The 25,738-nt window shown below is 42.6% G+C and overlaps 1 protein-coding gene and 1 long non-coding RNA gene across 5 annotated transcripts in view; one reads left to right on the top strand and one right to left on the bottom strand.

The window, feature by feature from the left end:
- OLFML2B (olfactomedin like 2B) overlaps positions 1-25,738 on the bottom strand; it is a 308,866-nt gene that overhangs the window by 165,984 nt on the left and 117,144 nt on the right. The window lies entirely within an intron of this gene.
- Positions 55-25,574, top strand: LOC140104130 (uncharacterized). Its single transcript, XR_011850251.1, has 3 exons — positions 55-954; positions 18,845-19,035; positions 25,477-25,574. It is a non-coding gene; the product is annotated as an uncharacterized lncRNA (long non-coding RNA).

Below are 25,738 nucleotides of genomic sequence, written 5' to 3'. Positions count from 1 at the left end.
TAGGCTGGAGTTCCAGTGTGCCTGTTGTGTGGTTATAATGCGACGTGGTCGCTAAGCAACCCGTGATATGGGTCATTACGGGATGGAAGACAAGGGGAACGAGGATCTGAACAAACCCCACACAACATCAAGCACCAGAAGGATTTATGCTGGTACGAACAGTAATCACGCGTGTTAGTATATTATTTCTTGGGTTTCTATAAGTCTATGTTGTTATTAATATCAAGGTTAGATGTGATGAGAGATTATGATGGACGGAAGACATCTTATCGATGCACTGATAAATCATGATCCCAGGATCTTAATAGATCTTCCTGCTTTCGTTTCAAGTTCAACTGATAAGCCTCCTTAATACCTTCTGGATATTTCTTCTGTATAAACCGCCCTTTTAAAATGGATGATTGTTCTTTGTAGTCCTCTATTTTGGTGCAGTTTTGTGTTGGTGTTGGACGTGCTGACGTGCAGACGAGGTGCACGTCTCGGAAGCGGCAGGTGGTGCGCTGAGTGGAGCGGGGTGCCCTAACACCGAGCCCTGACACCGAGCACCGATGCCGACTATTGCTGGGGAACAGACCGGGCGGTGTCCAGCAGTCAATGAGACAGAGGCATTAGGAGAGCACGGGAGGCAGCGTGACCGCAAATCTGCAGCAGGCAGGCAGAGGAGGACGGGCTGAAGCTGCAGTGAGAGATCTGGAGGATCGGGCAGCTGATTGAGTGGTGAGGAAGACAATCCAAACACCCTGCATGGTGGGGCAGGCTGGGGAAGAGGAGAAGCGGTGTAGCCAGAGAAGCCCTGGAGTTATTGCATTACATTGGGTACAAAGAGGCACGGATGCCGACTAGTGTTACCTGATGTCAACTATGGCGGAAATATGAGGACAGCAAGGCTGAGAAGTGCAGAGGAACATTATGTGTAGCACTGCTGGGATTTAGAGAGACCCTGCGAGCAAAACTGTAAGTAGGTGCCTTTCATTGTAAACATCACTGAAATAAACCAAGCAATAGAACTATAGGGGAAGTGCTAACCAACTACTAACCACTGAGCATTGGAACTGCTAACTAACTACTGACTACTAACCAAGCGTGAAACTATTGATTGCTGTGACTGCTAACTAACTATTGTCTACTTATCCAGTGGCAAGTGGCTGTAAACAAATTAAGTGTTAACATTGTAAGTGTAAACAACATTTAACAAATTGAACCAACAGAGATTCTGTAAAGTGTAAACAGTTAATTGAACTAACTGCTCAGGAGGTATACAATCGGTAATAGAGGCAGTGTAAACAGCATCCGTAACTGCAATCAATAGAGCTGTACGGGAAGTATTAATACAATTTTCTTCTTGTTGCCCTGGCCTATATGCTTCGCTTGTTGCAGTCTTTATATAAAAACGGTGTAATGCTGTTGAAATATTTGCAAACTGTGTAAACTAGAGTATCCGCCACCTGTTAAACGCCGAATTGGTAAAATTGTTGGAGGTGCCGCTAGCCCTTGTTTGAACGTATGCCTGGTGTCGTCCTGTTACATAATCACTGATATATGCCTTGCACTGTAAACATCACTGAAACAAACCAAGCAATAGAACTATAGGGGAAGTGCTAACCAACTACTACTAATCAGTATTGGAACTGTTAACTTACTACTGTCTACTAACTCAGCGTGACAATATTGATTGCTAACTAACTAGTATCTACTAATCCAGTGGCAAGTGGCTGTAAACAATCTAAGTGTTAACATTCGAAGTGTAAACAACATTTAACAAACTGAATCGACAGAGATTCTGTTAAGCCCTTAAGGATGCAGGGTTTTTCCGCTCATTTTTTGCTCTCCAGCTTCAAAAATCCATAACTTTTTCATTTTTATGTGTAGAGACCTGTGTGAGGGCTTATTTTGTGCGTAACAAATTTTACTTTCCTGTATTGTTATTTTTTTTAACATGCCGTGTACTGCGAAGCTGAAAAAAAATTTGGAAATTTTTTTTTTAAAAAACGCACGTGTGTCACGTTCTTGTGGGCTCAGTTTTTTCGACTTTGACTGTGCACTCAAAATAACACCTCAACTTTATTCTTTGGTCCGGTGCGATCACGGTGATACCAAATTTATATAGGTTTTATTGTGTTTTAATACATTTTCAAAAATTAAACAAATGTGTACAAAAAAGAAAAAAAATTTTTTGCCATCTTCTGACGCTAATAACTTTTTCATACTTTGGTGCACGGAGACGTGTGAGGTGTCATTCTTTTGTGAAATGAGCCGACGTTTTCATTGCTACCATTTTGAGGTCTGTGCGACATTTTGATCATTTTTTATTTCATTTTTTATGTGATGTAAAAAGGTGTAAAAGTCGCATTTCGGACATTTGGGCGCCATTTCCCGCCTCGGAGGTCACCGCCGGCCGTAACCGTTTTTATATTTTAATAGATCAGGCATTTTGGGACGCGGCGATACCTAATGTGTCTGTGATTTTTACTGTTTATTATGTCTTATATCAGTTCTAGGGAAAGGGGGGTGATTTGAATTTGTAATATTTTATTACTTTTTAAAAAAATTTTTAACTTTTTTTTTTCTTTTTTTTCCCCACTATTTCTTAGACCATCTAGGGTACATTAACCCTAGATGGTCAGATCGCTCCTACCATATACTGCAATACTTCTGTATTGCAATATATGGCATTTTTGCAGCTCATTCATTACAATGAGCCACTGGCTCATAGTAACGAATCTGCAGAAGCCAGATAGCTTTGGGTCAAACGAAGACCCGAGGCTACCATGGCAACCGATCGCCGCCGTCTTTTAAATGCCGCCGGCGACTTTGCTGGCGGCAACGGAGAGGTTAATAGCCGCGATCGGTGCAAGCACCGACCGCGGTTATTAGCGATGGGGGTTTTCTGCAATATGCAAAAACCCCCACCTTTGTGTGAAGAGGACTCAGCCCGTGAGCCCTCTTCATACATTCCCTATACCTCTGCGCCGTATAGCTACAGTGCAGAGCGTTAAGGGGTTAAAGTGCAAACAGTTAATTGAACCAACTGCTCAGGAGGTATACAATCGGTAATAGAGGCATTGTAAACAGCATCTGTAACTGCAATCAATAAAGCTGTACGGGAAGTACTAATACAGTTCTTTTCTTTGTTGCCCTGGCCTATATGCTAAGTTTGTTGCAGCCTTTATATAAAAACGGTGAAATATTTGCAAACTGTGTAAACTAGATTATCTGCTACCTGATAAACGAGAAAATCGTTGGAGGTGCCGCTACCCCTTGCTTGAACGTATGCCTGGTCTCGTCCTGTTACATAATCACTAATATATTGTTCTATCGGAAGATAAAAAAAAAGCCAGAAGAAAGTAGATAAAAAGAGATCTTACTATCCACCGAGCTTGAGGAAAAACAAGAATAAAGGGCAGACGAATGTGAATATGGTCCACACCTCAAAAAGAGAACGATGCCCAGTGTAAAGAGTCTGCAGCAGAAACTAAAGGGCCCATAGCTCCACCCAGCCTGGACTCACCCGGAGGTGCATCAAATAGCAATATAGAGTCTGCAATGGAACAGATAATGGGCAAATTTTATGAAAAAATTCATACTGATATGAATCCCTGTCAAAAGAGATCAGATCTGTTGTAGCACAGTTGGGAGAAAGGAGAGCAATAGTGGAAGAAACAAGCAATATTGCCCACACATGTAATGCTTTGATAGAAGTTGTACGAACACAACAGGAAAGAATTGAGCTACAAGAACTAAAGATTCTTGAGCTAGAGGATCGGTCCAGGCACAATAATATCCGCCTAAGAGGCGTTCCTGAGAATATTAAAGATCAAGAGATTTTGGTCTTCATATGGGACCTAATACAAGCCTACCTTCCTGAAGCAATGGATTCAGACTTAATGATAGATAGGGCACACAGAATTAAAAAAACAGCTACCGCCCCTGCCTCACGGGACATCATAGCAAAGGTCCACTACTTTCATGTTAAAGATGAATTTATACAGGCAGTCAAGGCTAGGAAAAGCGTGCCAGAGAAATATAAGGACATACAGGTGCTACAAGATGTTTCACCTGGGACCCTGAGTAAGAGACGAGCATTCAAGAATGTGACCACGCTACTGCAAGCTAAAAACATACGCTACAGATGGGGTTTTCCACTAAAGCTAATATTTGAACTAGAAGGTATTCTGCGACTCAAGCCGAAAAACTTGTGAAATCATGGGGATGGCCCATAGAAGAATCCACAACAACAACTGGTACCGAAATCCCGCAAAAATTGGACCCTGGTTGGTTTAGAGCACACACATAACCGCAGAACCGAAGCGTCTCTACATTGATAGATAGACTATCTATTATATCTGTTATTGTCACGTCTAGAGATGAGCGAGCACTAAAATGCTCGGGTACTCGTTATTCGAGACGAACTTTTCCCGATGCTCGAGTGCTCGTCTCGAATAACGAGCCCCATTGAAGTCAATGGGAGACTCGAGCCTTTTTCAAGGGGACCAAGGCTCTGCACAGGGAAGCTTGGCCAAACACCTGAAAACCTCAGAAAAGGATGGAAACACCACGGAAATGGACAGGAAACAGCAGGGGCAGCATGCATGGATGCCTCTGAGGCAGCTTAAACGCACCATTATGCCAAAATTATGGGCAACAGCATGGCCATGACAGAGTGACAGAATGAAGCTAGATAGCATCTAAAACATGCAATAATTGACCCTGACGCTATAGGGGACGGCATGCAGAGGCAGCGGCAGGCTAGAGAGTGTCTTGGCAACATACCCCAAATGGACTCAGGCTTAAAACCAATGGGTGGCAGAGAGGAACCAAAGGAGGTGAGCAAGAAGCGCTCAAATAATATCGGTAAATGATAAAAGTTTGCCAGTATATTTTGTGGATTACACAGCAGGGTGGCGACAAAGTTAACAAGTTTGATGTGGAAGCCATAAAAACAACCCAAAATTCTGCCTGACACAGCTCGTTTGATAAGGGGACCATGTATGGAGGCAGTGAACTAGTAGTAGATTAAAGGTGCTGCAGTTAAAACTATGTTAGTTGGATCTTGGGATGGAGCTGGCGCTCCGCTGCCAGGCGAGCTTTCGCCAATCCAAGCCCCTGTCTCTAGGCTACTCCCCAAACAGCACTTCTAAGAACCTTTTGTATAAGATCAAGTGTAGTAGCGTTCTTATAAGTTTAGGATATGGCGGGTGAGGGGAATGTAAACAGATGCGCAAGAAGCGCTGAAATAATATTGGTAAATGATAAAAGTTTGCCAGTATATTTTGTGGATTACACAGCAGGGTGGCGACAAAGTTAACAAGTTTGTTGTGGAAGCCATGAAAACAACCCAAAATTCTGCCTGACACAGCTCGTTTGATAAGGGGACCATGTATGCCTACAGTTCATGCCAGTCGCTGCTCTGGCTGCCAGTCTCCTTTCGAATACAGTTTAAAATAATAACCCTCATCCATAAAGCTCTGTATAATGCTGCACCCCCCTACCTCTCCTCTCTTATCTCAGTCTATCGCCCAACCCGTGCTCTTAGATCCGCCAGTGATCTTAGATTAACCTCTACCCTAGTGCGGACCTCCCACTCGCGTCTCCAAGACTTCTCTAGAGCTGCACCAATTCTATGGAATGCTCTGCCCCGGACTATCAGACTAATACCTAACCTCCAAAGTTTCAAACGTGCTCTTAAAACCCATTTCTTTAGGCAAGCCTATAACACTCATTAACTGCATGAAGTTTTAACTCTTCTACTAACCCGTCCTGTGTCGTCCTCCCATCTGTTATCCAGCAACCAACAGGCACCAGACTTCTCTGCAGTCCCATTCACCCTGGACCTGGTATATAAGATGACGGCTGAGTGGTTCAAGCAACAGCAATTCCATTTATTATATTTTGTTCTATTCCCTAAGAAGAATGGCTTGACCATTAAATATTCTTTTACCTCGTGTTACCCCATCATCTTCATAAACCGTAAGCTCTGGCGAGCAGGGACCTCACTCCTGTTGTTCCATACAAATGTTGTGCTCGGTTACATTACATTTGTATTTGTTTCCTATGATTTGTAAAGCGCTACGGAATATGATGGCGCTATATAAATAAAGATTATTATTATTATTATTATTATTATTATGGAGGCAGTGAACTAGTAGTAGATTAAAGGTGCTGCAGTTAAAACTATGTTAGTTGGATCTTGGGATGGAGCTGGCGCTCCGCTGCCAGGCGAGCTTTCGCCAATCCAAGCCCCTGTCTCTAGGCTACTCCCCAAACAGCACTTCTAAGAACCTTTTGTATAAGATCAAGTGTAGTAGCGTTCTTATAAGTTTGGGATATGGCGGGTGAGGGGAATGTAAACAGATGCGCAAGAAGCGCTGAAATAATATCGGTAAATGATAAAAGTTTGCCAGTATATTTTGTGGATTACACAGCAGGGTGGCGACAAAGTTAACAAGTTTGATGTGGAATGCCCTGTAATAGCTCTTGGGCGGTGTGCCTTTTATTGCCTAGGCTCAGCAGTTTGAGCACCGCCTGCTGTCGCTTAGCGACGGCACTGCTGCTGTGCCTAGAGCTAGCGACTGATGGCGCCATGCCCACGGATGGTAATTCGGAGGAGGAGGAGGTGGAGGAGGGGTGGGAGGAGGAGGAGGTATAGTAGGCCTTTGAGACCTGGACCGAGGTAGGCCCCGCAATCCTCGGCGTCGGCAGTATATGACCAGCCCCAGGGTCAGACTCGGTCCCAGCCTCCACCAAGTTAAGTGTAGTAGCGTTCTTATAAGTTTGGGATATGGCGGGTGAGGGGAATGTAAACAGATGTGCAAGAAGCGCTGAAATAATATCCGTAAATGGTAAAAGTTTGGCAGTATATTTTGTGGATTACACAGCAGTGTAATCAACAGATGCGCAAGAAGCGCTGAAATAATATCGGTTAATCATTAAAGTTTGCCAGTATATTTTGTGGATAACACAGCAGGGTGGCGACAAAGTTAACAACTTTGATGTGGAATCCATGAAAACAACCCAAATTTCTGCCTGACACACCTCGTTTGATAAGGGGACGATGTATGGAGGCAGCTATATGGACGACTTTTGGAGGTAGCAATGGAGACAACGTGTGGAGGCTGCTATGGAGACAATTTAATTTGGATAGTGCCTGTATGTGGCAGTCCCAAAAAGTTTTCAAACCAGAGGAGCAGGTAGGTGGCCCTCCAGAAAAATGAAATAGATTGAGTGCCTGTATGTGGCAGTCCAAAAAAGTTTTCAAACCAGAGGAGCAGGTAGGTGGCCCTCCAGAAAAATTGAATAGATTGAGTGCCTGTATATGGCAGTCCAAAAAGTTTTCAAACCAGAGGAGCAGGTAGGTGGCCCTCCAGAAAAATGAAATAGATTGAGTGCCTGTATGTGGCAGTCCAAAAAAGTTTTCAAACCAGAGGAGCAGGTAGGTGGCCCTCCAGAAAAATGAAATAGATTGAGTGCCTGTATGTGGCAGTCCAAAAAAGTTTTCAAACCAGAGGAGCAGGTAGGTGGCCCTCCAGAAAAATGAAATAGATTGAGTGCCTGTATGTGGCAGTCCAAAAAAGTTTTCAAACCAGAGGAGCAGGTAGGTGGCCCTCCAGAAAAATTGAATAGATTGAGTGCCTGTATGTGGCACTCCCAAAAATTGTTTAAAACAGAGGACCGGGTAGGTGGCCCTCCAGAAAAATTAAATGCATAAAGTACTATAGCTAGAGCCAGTGGGCCCTGTCAAAAAATAGCCAGTTTCCTCTGCTTTAGTGTACAAAGAGGAGGAGAAGGAGGAAAATGAGGAGGAGAAGTGCATAAATTATTCAGGTTGAGCTTCCTTCACCTGGTGGAGATTGGAAATTATGAGAAATCCAGGCTTTATTCATCTTAATAAGCGTCAGCCTGTCAGCGCTGTCAGTCGACAGGCGTGTACGCTTATCGGTGATGATGCCACCAGCTGCACTGAAAACCCGCTCGGACAAGACGCTAGCGGCAGGGCAGGCAAGAACCTCCAAGGCGTACAGCGCCAGTTCGTGCCACATGTCCAGCTTTGAAACCCAGTAGTTGTAGGGAGCTGTGTGATCATTTAGGACGATGGTATGGTCAGCTACGTACTCCCTCACCATCTTTCTGTAAAGATCAGCCCTACTCTGCCGAGACTGGGGACAGGTGACAGTGTCTTGCTGGGGTGACATAAAGCTGACAAAAGCCTTGTAAAGCGTACCCTTGCCAGTGCTGGACAAGCTGCCTGCTCGCCTACTCTCCCTCGCTACTTGTCCCGCAGAAGTACGCCCTCTGCCGCTAGCGCTGTCAGAAGGGAAATACTGTTTCAGCTTGTGCACCAGGGCCTGCTGGTATTCATGCATTCTCACACTCCTTTCCTCTCCAGGGATGAGAGTGGAAAGATTTTGCTTGTACCGTGGGTCCAGGAGAGTGAATACCCAGTAATCGGTGCTGGAATAAATTCTTTGAACGCGAGGGTCACGGGATAGGCAGCCTAGCATGAAATCTGCCATATGCGCCAGAGTACCAACGTGCAAGAATTCACTCCCCTCACTGGCCTGACTCTCTATTTCCTCCTCCTCCAACTCCTCCAACTCCTCTTCTTCTGCCCATACACGCTGAACAGTGAAGGACTGAACAATGGTCCCCTCTTGTGTCTCGCCAACATTCTCCTCCTCTTCCTTCTCATCCTCCTCCACCTCCTCCGATATGAGCTGAGAAACAGACCTGAGGGTGCTTTGGCTATCAACAAGGGAATCTTCTTCCCCCGTCTCTTGTGACGAGCGCAAAGCTTCCGACTTCATGCTGATCAGAGAGTTTTTCAACAGGCCAAGCAGCGGGATGGTGAGGCTGATGATGGCGGCATCGCCACTGACCATCTGTGTTGACTCCTCGAAGTTACTCAGCACCTGACAGATATCAGACATCCACGTCCACTCCTCATTGCAGACTTGAGGAAGCTGACTGACCTGACTACCAGTTCTGGTGGAAGTTGACATCTGGCAGTCTACAATCGCTCTGCGCTGCTGGTAAACTCTGGATAACATGGTTAATGTTGAATTCCACCTCGTGGGCACGTCGCACAACAGTCGGTGAGCGGGCAGTTAGAGGCGGCGCTGCGCTGCCCTGAGAGTGGCAGCATCTGTGCTGGACTTCCAGAAATGCGCACAGATGCGGCGCACCTTCGTGAGCAAATCAGACAGATTTGGGTATGTCTTGAGGAAACACTGAACTGATCTGAACTGATCAGATTTAACACATGGGCCAGGCATGGCACATGTGTCAGTCTGCCGAGTTGCAGAGCTGCCACCAGGTTACGGCCGTTGTCACACACAACCATGCCTGGCTTCAGGTTCAGCGGTGCCAGCCACAGATCAGTCTGCGCCGTGATGCCCTGTAATAGTTCTTGGGCGGTGTGCCTTTTATCGCCTAGGCTCAGCACTTTGAGCGCCGCCTGCTGTCGCTTAGCGACGGCACTGCTGCTGTGCCTAGAGCTAGCGACTGATGGCGCCATGCCCACGGATGGTAGTTCGGAGGAGGAGGTGGAGGAGGGGTGGGAGGAGGAGGAGGCATAGTAGGCCTGAAAGACCTGGACCGAGGTAGGCCCCGCAATCCTCGGCGTCGGCAGTATATGACCAGCCGCAGGGTCATTCAATTACCCCTGAGGAAGCCACACTTAGTGGCGATACGCGTGGGGTTCGCAACCACATCCCCCTGAATGCAGCCCCAATTGGGTAATATTCGGCTTTTTGACATTCGCATGGATTGGTCCATATGTTGATTGGCTATTTGTGCCTTAATTATAGACGGGATTTGTATACCTACCTGCTTTTTTGTCAGCCATGAATATATACAAATGTATCTTTGTGATTTAACTATACTGCATTCTCACGTCTAGGGGGCAGTGTGGAGGGTTATCTTGGTTGCATCATAACCATTCCCTTTGTACGCATGAACTTTCTCATGCAGTTTTAAATGTTTTTAACGGTGTCCTTAATAAACTTTGTATTGATTATTTTTCAATCTGTCTGAGGATCATTTATACACACCACACTGGTTCACTTTGATACAGCCGCAGGGTCAGACTCGGTCCCAGCCTCCACCAAGTTAACCCAATGTGCCGTCAGCGATATATAGTGGCCCTGCCCGGCAGCACTCATCCACGTGTCCGTGGTCAGGTGGACCTTGTCAGAAATGGCGTTGGTCAGGGCACGGATGATGTTGTCTGACACGTGCTGGTGCAGGGCTGGGACGGCACATCGGGAAAAGTAGTGGCGGCTGGGGACCGAATACCGAGGGGCGGCCGCCGCCATGAGGTTGCGAAAGGCCTCGGTCTCTACTAGCCTATAGGGCAGCATCTCCAGGCTAATCAATCTGGAGATGTGGATATTAAGGGCTTGGGCGTGCGGGTGGGTTGCACTATATTTCCTTTTCCGCTCCAGCGTCTGGGGTATGGAGAGCTGAACGCTGGTGGATGCTGTGGAGGATCGTGGAGGCGACGATGGGGTTTTTGTGCCAGGGTCCTGGGCAGGGGGCTGACTATTAGCTGACACAGGGGAAGGAGCAGTGGTGTGCACGGCCGGAGGTGAACGGGCTTGGTGCCACTGAGTGGGGTGTTTAGCATTCATATGCCTGCGCATACTGGTGGTAGTTAAGCTAGTAGTGGTGGAACCCCTGCTGATCCTGGTTTGGCAAAGGTTGCACACCACAGTCCGTCGGTCATCCGGTGTTTCCTTAAAGAACCTCCAGACTTCTGAAAATCTCGCCCTCGCCGCGGGAGCCCTCGCCACGGGAGCTTCACTACGTGACACATTTGGCGCTGATGCACCTGCTCTGGCCCTGCCTCTCCGTCTGGCCCCACCACTGCCTCTTCCAACCTGTTCTGGTCGAGGACTCTCCTCCGTCTCAGAAGCACTGTGTTCACCCGGCCTCTCAACCCAGCTTGGGTCTGTCACCTCATCATTCTCCGATCCCTCAGTCTGCTCCCCCCTCGGACTTCCTGCCCTGACAACAACTTCACCACTGTCTGACAACCGTGTCTCCTCACCGTCGGACACCTCTTTACACACTTCTTCCACTACGTCAAGAAGGTCATCATCACCCACAGACTGCGACTGGTGGAAAACCTGGGCATCGGAAAATTGCTCAGCAGCAACCGGACAAGTGGTTTGTGACTGTGGGAAGGGTCCAGAAAACAGTTCCTCAGAGTATGCCGGTTCAAATGCCAAATTTTCCTGGGAGGGGGCAGACTGGGGGGGAGGAGGCTGAGGTGCAGGAGCTGGAGGAGTGCCGATTTCGGTGACATGGGTGGACTGCGTGGAAGACTGACTGGTGGACAAATTGCTCGAAGCATTGTCGGCAATCCACGACATCACCTGTTCGCACTGTTCTGGCCTCAACAGTGCTCTACCACGAGTCCCAGTAACTTCAGACATGAACCTAGGGAGTGTAGCTCTGCGGCGTTCCCCTGCTCCCTCATCAGCAGGTGGTGTGTCACCCCGCCCAGGACCACGGCCTCTGACCCCTGCAGTAGTTGGACGCCCACGTCCCCGCCCTCGTCCTCTACCCCTAGCCCTCGGGTTAAACATTTTGAAAAATTTTTTACTTTTTTTTGTGTTTTTTTGTGTTTTTTTTGTTTTTTTTTGTTTTTTTGTGTTTTTTAGTTTTTAAAACCAAACGATGCTATCCTATTGCTATGGCTATTTTCTAGCCAAGTATGAAAGCACACTGCTATGCCAGATGAGATGACGCTGAGTTATGAAAAAATAAACGTAAAATAAAAAGTAAATGGCAGACTGTGCCTAATTGAAATCAAACCCCTAATAAATTGTCCCACTTCGGTCTTTGCGATGGATATGTGCGTCACTAAGCGCTAAACACAATGGTCGCAAGTCTCACTACAAATTCCTCACAATATGGTAGTAGATGCACTACAGCAAGGACAGCCACCAGCAGATCAACCAGAAATAAAATATATAACGCTATTGTAGGCCTAAGTAAGCCGTTTGGATTCTCTTATGGCTATTTTCTAGCCAAGTATGAAAGCACACTGCTATGCCAGATGAGATGACGCTGAGTTATTAAAAAAATAAACGTAAAATAAAAAGAAACTGGCAGACTGTGCCTAATTGAAATCAAACCCCTAATAAATTGTCCCACTTCGGTCTTTGCGATGGATATGTGTGTCACTAAGCGCTAAACACAACGGTCGCAAGTCTCACTACAAATTCCTCACAATATGGTAGTAGATGCACTACAGCAAGGACAGCCACCAGCAGATCAACCAGAAATAAAATATATAACGCTATTGTAGGCCTAAGTAAGCCGTTTGGATTCTCTTATGGCTATTTTCTAGCCAAGTATGAAAGCACACTGCTATGCCAGATGAGATGACGCTGAGTTATGAAAAAATAAACGTAAAATAAAAAGTAAATGGCAGACTGTGCCTAATTGAAATCAAACCCCTAATAAATTGTCCCACTTCGGTCTTTGCGATGGATATGTGCGTCACTAAGCGCTAAACACAACGGTCGCAAGTCTCACTACAAATTCCTCACAATATGGTAGTAGATGCACTACAGCAAGGACAGCCACCAGCAGATCAACCAGAAATAAAATATATAATGCTATTGTAGGCCTACGTAAGCCGTTTGGATTCTCCTATGGCTATTTTCTAGCCAAGTATGAAAGCACACTGCTATGCCAGATGAGATGACGCTGAGTTATTAAAAAAATAAACGTAAAATAAAAAGAAACTGGCAGACTGTGCCTAATTGAAATCAAACCCCTAATAAATTGTCCCACTTTGGTGTTTGAGGTGGATATGTGTGTCACTAAGAGCTAAACACAATGGTAGCAAGTCCCCCTGAAAATTCCTCACAATATGGTACTAGCTGCAAATAAAAAAAAAAATGTATAACGTTATTGTAGCCCTAAGAAGGGCTGTTGGGTTCTTGTAGAATCACTTCTGCCTAACACTATTCTAATAGAACAGCCTAACGCTTTCCCTGACCAGCAGCAGCTCTCTCCCTAGCGGCATCCAGACACAGAATCATCCGAGCAGCGCAGGCAGGGGCTAGTCTATTCCAGGGTCACCTGATCTGGCCAGCCAACCACTGCTATCGACGTGTAAGGGTACCACGTAATGCTGGGTGGAGTGCAGAGTCTCCTGGCTTGTGATTGGCTCTGTTTCTGGCCGCCAAAAAGCAAAACGGCGGGAGATGCCATTTTCTCGAGCGGGCGAAGTATTCGTCTGAGCAACGAGCAGTTTCGAGTACGCTAATGCTCGAACGAGCATCAAGCTCGGACGAGTATGTTCGCTCATCTCTAGTCACGTCACAACCTGGAAGAGAAACCCCAGGACAGTATCTTCTCCTGTTAAATGATCTGATTGAAAAAAGTCTTTATCGATATGTATGGCAATTTTTTTTCTTTTTTTTTTTTTTTCTCTTTCAAACTATCAGGGAAAGAATATATCGCTATAGGAGGTTGGGAGGGGGACACAGAAAAGACTATAATGATAAGAGATAAGTATCGATATTCTTAGCCATAATGTGAGAGGGCTAAGAAATAATTAATTCATTTGCATTCTTACAAGAGACACATCTGATACAGAAAGACATCAATAGATTTAAAAACAGACACTTCAATACTATCTATTTTGCATGTAATAAAAAGAAAAGTGGAGTTTTTAATCGCAATTCATAATAGTTTGCATTTCACATTAAATAAAATAGACCAAGATGAGGAAGGTAGATTCATTATAATAATTTGCAATTTAAACAATAAATCCCTCACACTGGTTATTATCTATGCACCCAACAGCAATCAGCACAAATTTACGAAGGAACTAATTAAAAAAATTAAGGAGAAACAACAGGGGGGAGTAATTATTGGGGGAGATTTCAATTCTGTAATAGATCCAGAATTAGATACAACTGGCAGTGCAAAGAGGTTATCGATCAAAGAAATAATACACCAATCGAATTATCATGATGTATGGAGATACCTACATGGGAATGAAAAGAATTTTACATCTTTTTTCCAAGGTTCACCAAAGTTATTCCCGCTTGGATCTCTTCTTGGTCGATACAAACCTACTATCTAGTATAAAAGAAGCAGCAGCCAATTGCAAACTACATTTCTGAGGGAGTACACAGAAGAGCTGTACAAACTCTTAAAAAGTTTAAGTTAAAAGATATATGTTGGGGCAGAAAGCAAAAATATTAACAAAATGTAGAGCAAAGAATTTAGGAGGTAATAGGATTTAGGCCATTAAAAATAGAGTGGGGGAGGTAATTAGAGATCTGCAAAAAAATTCTTGCGGTGTTTGCGGACTATTATTCTAGTATAATCTATATTCTATGTATAATTCTATGTATAATAATACATAATAATAATAATGTATAATTATATATAATGTATATTATTCTATGTATAATCTGGAAAAAGAGGAGGGCCATCAAAAACTGGACATGAATCGAATCAATAAATACCTGGATACGTTACATCTTTTAAAGCTTAACAAAGAGAAGGCCGAGACCCTAAATGCTAGGTTTAGCTACGAAGAAATTTTCAGAGCTATGGAAAATCTAAAAAAAAGCAAAAGCTCCAGGCCCCGATGGCATAATTATTGAATTTTATACCGAATTCGCAGATACCCTTGCGCATCCTCTGACTAAACTTTTTAATAATTTCAGGGAGGGAGGAAAATGTCGGAAAGAAATGTTAGAAGCGACAATAATTACAATCCCCAAAGAAGGGAAGGATAAAACCCAATGTTAGAACTATCACCCTATATCACTTTTAAATTCAGACATAAAAATATTCTCAATGGTTTTAGCAGCAAGGCTAAAAACAGTAATTAAATCCATAATCCACCCCGACCAGGTCGGCTTCATGCCACATAAACAAACAAGAGACTCCATCGCACATACTATTAACCCCTTAATGACCGCCGTATCGGCTTTTTACGGCGGTCATTAAGGGTACTTCTTCTGACGCGTGCGCATTTCTACGGCGGCGCGTCAGAAGATTATTTCGGGACATTGGGTCCTGCAAGTGCCGGTGTCGGGCTGTGATATCACAGCCCAGACCCGGCACTAACACCCGGGACCGAGGCGTGCAAGTGTGTCCCCCGTGGATTACCGGGGGATCCGATCCCTCCTGCCTCAGCCCCGGGTTCCGACGAGTGACCCTCGGCTGTCGGCTCCTCTCTGTGCCGGGTTCCGCCTCCTTGCAGGACCCGGCTGTGTGTAACTGAGCATGCTCAGCATGCTCAGTTACTAACACAATACACTGCAATACAAGTGTATTGCAGTGTAAAGGCTTGAACAAGTGATCGGATGATCACTTGATCAAGCCAAGAAGTAGATAATGTAAAAAAGTTAAAAAAAAAAAAAAAAGATTTAGTCATTTTAGAATATAATTAAATATATAAATAAAATAAAAGTCCCATAATCTCCCCTGTTACACATAAAATGCAAATAAAGTATATAAAACACGTACATATTTGGTATCACCGCGTCCGTATTAATCTGTACAATAAGTCTAAATCAATATTGAACGACGTAAAAAAAAACTCGAAAAAATTCCCGTAATATACAATTTTTCATCAAACACTAAACACTAAAAATGTTCTAAAAAGTGATCAAAAAAAGTTTTGTTCCCTAATATGATACGACTGAAAAGAACAACTCTTTTCACAAAAAATAAGCCCTCAACCAAATCTGACAACAGAAAAATACAGAAGTTATGGCCCTAAAAAGTTGTCAATAGTAAAAACAATGCGATTTTCTCCAATATTGGTTTTGCTCAGGAAAATTGAGCAAAGATGAGAAAAACTATATAAATGAGGTATCAGCGTAATCGTAGTGAACCAGAGAATAAAGATAAAATATTATTTTTATATTAAGGTGAGCGGGGGGAAAAAAAATGCTAAAAATCCAAAATAAAAAATTGATGATTTTTTTTTTGTGTCCCCCTTGAAATAGTTAATAAAATCTCATGAATAAGCTTTAGACTCCCAAAATGAATTATATATACATTGTATATCATCCCGTAAATAATAAGACCTCATATGTTTGCATTACCAAAAAAAATTAAAATTTATACGTTGTACAATGTGACAATACAAATCTGCTGTGAATAGCGCTGCTTTCATTCTATACTCGGTCGTGCGCCCATACAGCAGTTTACCACCACATATGGGGTATCAGTACACTCGGGAGGAATTGGGCATCAAATGTTGCAGTGCGTTTTATCATTTAATTTATTCTGAAACTGACAGTTTTGGCCTAAATTAATGTATTAAAAAAATTCGAAAGTTTCTATATCGCAGGTCCATATTGTTTTAACCCATGTGAAACACTTAAAGGGTTAATAGACTTAATAGAAGTTGTTCTACATATGTTGAGGGGTCACGTTTCTATAGTGGGGTAATTTATGGGGTTTTACTATTATTTAGGCCTTTCAAAGTCACTTGGAAGCTGAGTTGTCCCTTTAAATGTGAGTTTTGGCAATTTTCATGAAAATGAGAAAAATGGCACCTAAAGTTCTGCACCTCATAACATCCTAGAAAAATGAGAGGACGCATAAAATATCATCTCAGCATAAAGCAGACATTTCATAAATGTTAATTATCAAGCTTTTTGGTTAGTTTTACTTCCTGTCTGGAAAGCAGAACATTTCAAACTTGGAAAATGAAGAATTTTTACAAACTTTTGCCAAATTTTCACTTTTTTTTTCAGAACTAAACGCAAAACTTATCACTTAAATTTTGTAACTAACATGAAGTACAATGTGTCATGAGAAAACAGTCTCAAAATCACCTGGATATGTTAAAGCGTTCCGAAGTTATAACCAATTATCATGATACATGTCAGATTTGATAAATCAAGTCTGGTCATTAAGCTGAAGACTAGTGTCGGTGATAAGGGGTTAATTTAATGCAAATTGAAAATAGATCAGGGGCTCCCAGTGTACTTCTGTCAATTGATGCTGAAAAAGCATTTGACAGAGTACACTGGGATTTTATGAGGGTTGTTATGGCAAAGGTTAGCCTACTGGAAACTTTTTCTCTTTTGGTCATGAGCCTCTATAATGGACCCTCTGCCTTTGTATCTAGTATGGGTTTCTCTAGTGAGAAATTCGATTTAAGCAATGGAATAAGACAGGGGGGCCCATTGTCACCCCTGCTCTTTAACTTATTCATTGAACCGTTGGCCTGCTCAATTCGGCATAACAATGAGATAAGGGGTATAAAAACTGGGTTATCGGAGTATAAAATTAGTTTGTATGCCGATGACATTGTAATCTCATGCTCCGACCCACTAGATTTGCTGGGGAATTTTCTACAGTTTCCTATTACAAAGTAAATGTAAACAAAAGCCATATATTGGTTCTCAATGATAGGTTTAAATATATCACGTTCAAAGAAACATTTGTATATTTGGGAATAAGAATAGGAAGGACTGTAGAACACACAAGAAGGGTCAACAGCCAGCTTCTACTAGATAAGGTAAAATCACTGTGTAGAAATGGTTCTCTGATAGTGACATCACTGCTAGATAGAATTTTCTATGTAAAACAAAACATCTTACCAGTAATTTTGTATAACCTCAGAAGTATTCCCGACCCTCTAACTAAACAAGTCATTAAGGAAATTGAGAAGCACTTAAGTGCATGGATATGGGTTTATAAAAAATCAAGAATAGCATGGAGGGTCTTCTACTGTCCAAAAAGGTTGGGTGGAGCGGGTTTCCCTAGTATAATACACTATCAAGAAGCGGCACTACTGGAGCCCATTAGAAAATGGTGGTTAGCAGGGGATGTACAGGATAGGTGGATGAAAATAGAATCAGAAGTAGCAAATATACGTTCATTAAAGGCTCTGTTGCTGGGTCAATTCTTGGAATTAAAGGGGAAAAAAAAAGATTAGGAATTAAAGACAGGGACATGTTAGAAACGACACGTGCAACTTAATATATTCGCAGTAAATATTGTAAACTTTTTAAAGAAATAATTAAATTCTCCCTATATAAAATATACTTAATGTCTGTACAGGACCTAGTAAATAATCTTGATTTGTCAGGGTGGATACAAGCTGGAGATAAAAATCTTAGTTTCCTAAGGAAAAATGGAAGCTATATCTCCTATGACGAACTGAGACGTGAATACGACCTACCTGTATCGGATTAGTTTAAATATATCAGATTGAGATCCCTACTGCAGTTAGTTAAAGACCTCTCAGATGAGCCGGCACATATTCATTACATATATGAAGGCATATATGTAGGAATGATGGTAGATTAACCATATTATTGGGGGCGCCCCGGTGGGTTCCTCACATTTTTATGTATTTTGGGCAAATGATAAAATGTGGGAACTGCAGGGTGACTCACTTGTTTGATGAGTATGTTGTATTTTTCCAGATGTTCTTTTAGGGGGTTCTTCCAGAGGGGGTCATAGAATTCTGTGTGTTTCAGAATGTTATGGACTTCATTTAGATAGTCCAAATGATTCTGAATAACTGTGCCCCCATCTTGTCAGCCAATCTTATAACAATTGAGGTGTTCTTCAGATTAGCATCTATAAACAGGTTAAAGTCATCCGTAACCTTGCTTGGGCAGAAATTTTAATTTTAGTTAAAAGGGATTCTTCATCTGCATTCAGGGTGTATTTAGACAGATTGAAGATTTGTACTGTACTGGTATCTTCTCTCTGTTTTTCCGTTATTGTGTCGGTAGTTTTTTGTGATTTCCTCTTTTTGTCCTTTTTTCGTTTGAACCTTTTTCTCCCCCCACCCCCACCCCTTACAACCTCTTGTTCTTTTTCCCCTACAACAAAGGCAATAAAGAAATAAGGAAGATTCTGAACAAATGTTGGGGGATCCTCCTAAAAGATCCCATACTCAAGGAAATAATCCCAAATAAACCAAGGATAACATTCCGAAAATTGACAACAATAAAAAATATTGTGGCTCCAAGCAGGCTGTGGAAAGAGGAGAAAGGTTTGGGAATGAAGAACAAGTGGAAAGGGGTAAGGAAGTGTGGACACCCCAAGTGTCTCTGCTGTGTGAAAATCTCATGTCAATGTCAACTGGTGAGCAATTCATGATCAAACAGGATTTATCATGTGGATCGGATTTCATCGTATATGTGATAAATTGCAATTGTGGTCTCCAGTACATAGGGAGAACAGTACAATCCCTCCGAGTTCGCCTGAACGGCCATAGGCATTGATCAAAAACTGGATTCCAGAAACAGTCTCTCTAAACATCTGCACTCAGAAAAAGGATGTTCATGTGAGTCTCTAGTGGTCACCCCCCCCCCCCGAAAAGATTACCATATCCCAACAGAATAGAATAAGAACTCTTAACAGAAGGGAATCGTCCTGGATTTATGAACTACCTGATACCAAATGGTCTTAATGAAAAAATAGAATCAATATAAGTTCAATATACATTGGAGGGTTCACCTAGAGGGATGTCCCTATTTACATTATCACCGTGAGGGACCACTATACTCGAGCAACCATCTCACTTACTTATTCCCTCCGGGTCTCTTCCCTTCATTTTGATGGGTACATGATTTATCACAGCATCGATAAGATGTCTTCCGTCCATCATAATCTAACGTTGATATTAATAACAACATAGACTTATAGAAACCCAAAAAATAAAATACTCACATGCGGCCTTCCTGTTCGTACCAGCATAAATCCTTCTGGTGCTTGATGTTGTGCAGGGTTTGTTCGTAGCCTCGTTCCCCTTGTCTTCCATCCCGTGATGACCCATATCACGGGTAGCTTAGCGACCACGCCGCATTCTAACCACAAAACAGACAACCAGAGCTCCAGCCTGAGTTCCAGTTTGCTGAGCAACCATGACGTCATAGTTGCCAGGCAACCAGATGCCTCCGATAATGCTTGCACAAGAACTGGAAGGTTCCCATAACTCCCTTCCCCCGAATTTTAAGAAACTATCTATTTGTGAAAATCACGAGTTGCTGTGATCGTGACCACTTCCAGTCACTAAAATAGCATATAAGAGATGTCATCTAGTAATCTATGTTTTATGCCTGACGAAGGCTCGAATTCCAAGCCGAAACGTGTTGCATATTGAATAAAGATGCTTTTAAAGGAACAACACCCGGAGAGGTTCATTTCTGAGTGCCAGCACCCAGGTTTTCCGAATGTATATTGGGCTTTTTGTTGCATCAAGACAGCATCCTCTGAGCTAATTGGAACAGATGGGTGCGAGGAAGGAGGAGTCGGCAGCCATCCAACATACCTATAGAAAGCGTTTAGGTTGAGCGCTACAAGGTGAGCACATATATTATATCTCTGTCTACTTTTCTCACCTGGCTTACTACACTAGGCTAGCCCCTGTTGTATTTCCCTTCTCTCTACCCCACATCTGACTCAATGTCGAAGAACAGTCCCTAGGGGATGTCATTGAGGGGTTGCATTTTTACCTACTCTATTTATATTGACATGCATAATACACTTTTAGGCCATGTGCAATCAGTTTTTTTTTCTTCAACCAACACATGTTCACATGCTTTTCCATTTACTAACGCCCAAGTCCATGGATTCCATGGCCCCATGCACCAGTCAAGTGCCATAAAACATAGAGCAGGTCCTATTTATGCCAGAGTTTGCAGTATCTCAGTCTTTCTAAATGAAAGCAAACCAAGATCAAGACCAAGATCAGCCTCCAAACAGCACACATTTATGTGCGTGTGCCCTCATACAGACAAATTTTGCTGTCTCCCAAAGACCTTATTCTTAATCTCCCAAAGTATATTTACAACAACATTAGAATATGCTTTATTAAAAATTGTAAAAATACAATTATTTTTAAATAAAATGCTTTTAGATAGGAGCAATGCGGTTTTTGCTGATCAATTGCCATAGAAAAGCTAGAACACAGTCATTAGTCTTTTTTACAGAGAGAAACTAGACATCAGCTCCTACCACGTGTAAACGCCGTCAATTAGGGGGAGAGCGCACTTGAGTTAGTAAGCATCAATCATGTTTATCCAGCTCAAATCCACCAGGCGTTGGAGTCAGGCGTTGTTCAAATAAAAGCTTTCTTTATTATCTTCATATAAAAGTTTTGGACATACATTGTGTAAATCCAACGTGTTTCAGGCGCCAACTGCGCCCTTAATCATGGATAACATAGTATAATGGGGTTAAGCAATTTATACCAAATGCGAGACTCAACTGAAGGTCAAACCACGCCTTCACAGGGGGTGTGTATCACAGTCAATCAATAGGCCAACATTGACCAAGGTAAGTTATTCACATGATCCGACACACACGTAGTTGACTGTGTTGACCGTGATCATATTGAGTGTCACAAAAAACTGGCATTTAAACTGCATATGTGCATAAAATCACGAGAATGTGTTAAAAACAGTGCTGTTAACATTATGTTTAACCAGACATGGAAAAAATACCCCAAGAATCAAAATAAAAAAACTGAAATGTTTAAAGAAAAGGTTCATTTGTATGTCAGTGATAATGTAGTATTAGCTCATTTCTGCCTGAGGGAGCCATAGTGTCTAACCGCATAATCCAATACGCCTCTGTCCAAAAGGAGTCTTTTAATATCACCACCTCTTTTGGTTGTTTGAACTTTTTCAATAAAAAAGGCCGTAAAACTGTTGATCCATTTATTATGGTGATTGCGAAAATGGGCAGAAGCTCCACTGATGTTCCTGCATTCATTAGCAGTGATGTCATTTATGGGGGGGAAATGGAGGTTGTAAGGGGAAAAGTCCTTCAAGTTCTTCACTCAAGCTCTTATTTGTGTCTATTGACAAGTTGGGGTGGGGGGTGGGGGGTTAGCACTGGTTTTGGGATGGGGAAAAAAAGGGGGGGAATAAATCTGGTAACAAATGAGTTAATAACATTTAATATGTGTAACCAATAACAGAACTACTGGTTGTGCATGTCATTGTTATGCATGGAAGCTGCTAGTAAGAGGTGTGGGGTATGAGTTATGTCTGACTTTCCTAGTGCTGTTTTAAAGGTATTCCTTTGGTATTTCCCTACTCCTATGCTTCCTGTGTTTGAATGGCTGGCCAGGTCAACTGACTGCTGGCTGCCAGCATCAGCAGTTTTTGTATCGGAATTTAGACCATGGCTCCCAAATCTTTGAGAATTTGTGATGTGCTCTGGACTCCCAGTGAGCCAGTTCCTCCATCCTATACAGGCTATCTACTCTGGTCAGCCAGTCTTTTATTGTGGGTGGGTCAGGATGAAGCCACTTAGGGGGTATCGTTAACTTGGCAACCTGAACTAGGTATGTTGTTAGGTGTTTTTTTTGGGGTCGCCGAGAGAGTTGTTGGGTAACCACAACAGTACTGATTCGGGGGACAGGTAGATTAAATTGTTTGTGATTTTGCGAACAGTGTCCTCTACCTCTTTCCAATATTGCTTCAGTATTGGGCAAGATCAGTAAATATGTAATAGAGAGGCTTTGGGAGAGTTGCATCTCCAGCAGGCGTCTGATTGTCTTAGCCCTATGTCTTTTAATTTTGTTGGGGTATTGTACCATCTGGTCATTATTTTGAAGGAGTTCTCCTGAATTTTAACACATCTAGAGAAGCCATGGGAGTTATTGTGTATTATTTTAATTTGCTTGTCAGTCATGGACATCCCCAAGTCCTTTTCCCACATGCCAATATATGCAGGTTTTACCTCTTTGTCCCTGGATACTAGAATGTCATAGAAGAGTGAGATTAGTTTAGGTTGGGTTGTTGGCTGCAAGAGCCATTTTTCTAGCCAAGTAGGATCTTTCAGTGCGACATGTTTTTTATGTAGTTCTTTCTTATGCATGTTGAGTTCTGCCTCATGTAAGAAGTTACGTGGCATGCCAGGGTGAAAACTTTCTTTTAAGAGAACTGAGTTGTCAGTTTTGTGGAAGGTACGAAGCGGGGTCTTACGGAACTGCTTCCATAGACTTGAAGTTGGGTTCGCTGAGGGGTTTAAGTAGAAAGGCTAAGGGTTGCCGCTTCATTGCCTAGAGTAGCGTAAGCTGGGTTTAATAACTGCACCCATCTTCTTATTTGTATTGCCCTATAGCATGCTATGGGATCTGGTAGCCCAAAGCCTCCCATGCTCTTTTTCTTAATAAGTCTATCATGTTTGATCCGTGACTTCTTATTTCGCCACAGAAAGTTGAGGAAGAGTGATTTCAATGTGTTGAAAAATGAGTTAGGTAATTCGATGGGCACCATCTGCATTACGTATAAGAGAGTAGGCATAATGAATGATTTTAGTAGGTTCTTGCGACCCAACCAGGAAACATATGGTATGTCTAGAGACTTAAGTTGTGTTGTGATCTGACGTATCAGTTTAGTGTAGTTGGCCTGAAATAGCTCTTCTCCAGATTTTGTGATCTGAATACCTAGATATGTGAGCTGTTTGCTTTGCCATTTGAATTGCGTTGTTTCCTTTAGCGTTTTTATTACAGGTGGAGGGGCCGAAATATTCATGGCCTCTGACTTTGAGTAATTTATTTTAAAGTTGGAGACCCTGCCAAAGGCCTCAAAGACCTCTATAACATGTTTAACTGAGACAAGTGGGCTTGTTAACATCAATAATAAATCGTCCGCAAATGCAGCGTTTTAGTGCGTGGTACTCTCTATGTCTAGTCCCTTAATGTTCGGATGTTGCCTGAGTGCCTGGAGCAAGGTCTCCATTATCAGTATGAATAAGGTCAGAGATAATGGACAACATTGACGGGTGCCATTTTTTATAAGAAATTTACCTGAAAGGGTTCCATTGAGTCTGATTCTTGCGCATGGCGAGCTGTATAGTGACATTATTACCTGTACAAAGGAATGTGGGAAGCCAAATTTGTGAAGGGTAGCGGTCATGAAATTCCAGCTTACCCTATCGAAAGCCTTCTCGGCATCTGTGCCGAGAAGGACCATGGGTGTTTTTGTTTCTAATGCATGGTGTATGGCGTTGAGTACCCTCACAGAGTTGTTGTTGCCCTCTCTGCCCGGTACGAACCCTGTTTGCTCTCTTTGTATGAGGCCTGGTAGGAGCGACTTCATTCTGTTTGCCAGTATTTTGGCCCCTTGATTTTGAATGTTTTATTACCTGTGGTGTTACAAAAAGATTTTATAGGGGTGATATAATTACATGTGCGACATTGCCTTGAACCACATCTGAAAAAGCCACAATCCTGTAACCATCCCTGATGTGGCATGTGACTTTTCACAAGGGAAGGGGACAGGATGTTACCAAGGGTGCTCCTCTCCTAGCCACCACCCGACATCCATCCGCAAGGATATGCTCAAGTTTGTCATCTTCAAACAATAAAGGAAGATATTTCATAATGATCTGTTTGATCTTGTAGAATTGGGAGCAAAAAGGATCGCAATTTATTTGTACGCAAAAAACCCCAGTCTCGACACAACGTGGCAGACAATACCACCCCAGTACTTTCCTTGCAGTAAATTGCAATCCTTTTTGCTAGCTATGTTAAAAGCCCTGTCCAGTGTCCACTGCGGATAACCTCTATGTGGCAATATATGAGAAATGTCCTTTGGTTCCCTTTGGAAATCTGAGTCTAAGCTGCAGTTTCTCCTGCTGCGAATCATTTCGCCCACAGGGATTGACTTGACAGTGTGCTTCAGATGTTGACTATTGAAATGTAAAATTGTATTCCCAGCTGTGGGTTTCCTGTGTGTGGTGGAAGTGATGGACTCATCCACCTGTCCATGTAATTTTAGGTCCAAAAACATCACGTCAGTCTCACGAGAGTAATGTGTAAAACAGAGATTGTAGTCATTTTGATTGATATATGAAATAAATGAGGGTATGGCAGATACATCGACCCTCCAAATTAGGAGGAGATCGTCGATATATCTGCCATACAACTCAATACTGGACAAGAAGGGTTTTTTTTTCATGTAAATGAACTCCAACTCCCACCACGACATAAACAGGTTAGCTAATGAGGGCGAATATTTCGCCCCCATGGGAACTCCCTGGATTTGCAAAAAGAAATAATTGTTAAACATAAAATAATTGTGTCAGATGGTGAGTGACTTCCATAATGTATTGTTTTAGGTCCTGTGTATAGTGACTGTTTGTATTGAGGTGGAATTCCAATGCTTTCATTGCAACTGTATAAGGGATGGATGTATATGAAATAACATCGCAACCCAATGATGATTTTGTGTCCAAGTGTGTTGGCTAAGATTTCTTAATATGTCCAAGGAATCTTGTAAATAACCTGGGACTCTCACCACAAGGGGTTGGAGTAGACTGTCCAGCCACTAACACAGTTTTTAACAAAAAGACCCTAGTCTTTTTTACACACATCATATGCACATGGTATGCATGTGAAAAACGTCTTAACTGATAACACATACGCATAAAAAACTAACACACTGAGCAAACTCTGACTGAAAACTGAATGAACTCTGATGGGAATTGTTAATTTTTTTTCAGACCAAACTCAGATGAAATATGCAATGCAAGTTTGAAAGGGGCTTCAAATAAAAGGCAATTCTATCTCTTTTAAAGTTTGAAAAAATGTATCATTGTCCTGCTGACTTTTAAGTCAACGTTCTCCAAATAAAAGCCTAAACAATGTGACCAAAGTCACATTCTCCTGAGTATTTTTCCATAAGTCTCATTTGCTTTAACAATTATATCTGGCTCCTATTGCTTACATGGTTTTTGGATTTCTTTATTGTATCTTGATAGATTT

The sequence above is a fragment of the Engystomops pustulosus genome, chromosome 10 (assembly GCF_040894005.1).
Source record: "Engystomops pustulosus chromosome 10, aEngPut4.maternal, whole genome shotgun sequence".
Taxonomy (NCBI): domain Eukaryota; kingdom Metazoa; phylum Chordata; class Amphibia; order Anura; family Leptodactylidae; genus Engystomops; species Engystomops pustulosus.
The sequence above is the reverse complement of the archived record's forward strand: the minus strand, read 5'-3'. Positions and strand labels throughout refer to the sequence as shown.